Source organism: Lupinus angustifolius, chromosome LG20 (assembly GCF_001865875.1).
Source record: "Lupinus angustifolius cultivar Tanjil chromosome LG20, LupAngTanjil_v1.0, whole genome shotgun sequence".
Classification (NCBI taxonomy): domain Eukaryota; kingdom Viridiplantae; phylum Streptophyta; class Magnoliopsida; order Fabales; family Fabaceae; genus Lupinus; species Lupinus angustifolius.
In genome coordinates this window covers 18,684,822-18,685,933 of record NC_032028.1, presented here as the reverse complement: position 1 = coordinate 18,685,933, position 1,112 = coordinate 18,684,822, and positions in this window count along the sequence as shown.

Sequence of the window (1,112 nt, the reverse complement as noted above, 5' to 3'; positions counted from 1 at the left end):
TTCTTTTGTTTTGCTTGATGACAAATGTCACAAATGTGATTCTTTCTAAAGCTAATAAAAGGAAAGGTGTGTTTGAGTTTATTCATACAATTTTCAGAAGTGTGACCTAATCTAAAGTGCCATATATCTATATTAGCATCATGTGAGTAGCATGAATTGGCTTTGTGATGAAAATTGGCAGCTTTTAGCATGTATAATCCCTTGATCATCTTAGTTGTACCAATCATCCTCAAAGTATTCTTGTCCTGAATTTCACAACATGATTTATTAAAAGAAACAATGCAAGATAGAGACATGGTTAGCTTAGGAATGGATAAAAGATTATAAGTGAAACAGGGCAAGTATAACACATTGTGTAAGATTAGATTTTGCAGAACAGGTATGGTTCCTGAAACCTCTGCAGTAACCAAGTTGCCATTTGGTAATCTCACCTTTATTGGCCTTATTTTGAAGTAGACAGAGTATAAGGCTAAGTTGGAGCATATATGGCCTTTTTTCCTTGTGTTACTCTTGTGTGTACACCTGGTACATTTCTTCTAATAATATTCCATGGCTGATAAAAAAGGAGAACCATAATTAGGGTAGTGTATGGAGTGGTTGATCTTGAAAAAAGTCTTCAACATAACTTGAATATATAATTTATCAATTAACAATAAAATAAAGTACTAGCATATATGATTATATTAGGATTTCAAAATAATATATTAATGCAAAACAAAATATTAACAATAAAATATTATATAAAGAAATATATTCATTCACTAGTATTGTCGTTCCTTCTTTTTTGAAGGCTTAAATTTATTAATTATTAAATCACATGTTAAAGTTTTTATATATTTATTTATTAATATAATTCATCACATTATTAGAAATTTATTTTACATCTTAGTGCATAATATGGTCTTGATTGTCATCATATCTGAAAATAATTTTTTATGTACTTATAGAAACTAAAATAATTAAGATAAGACAAATTAATGAATGAAGCAATTCTTCCTTTTCACCAAAACTTCAATAATTCAAATATGTATGTTAAAATCTGAAGCAATCTTCTTTTGCTCAAATAAATCCATTGGAAATAACTTCTTTCACACGAGTACATGGATTATCAA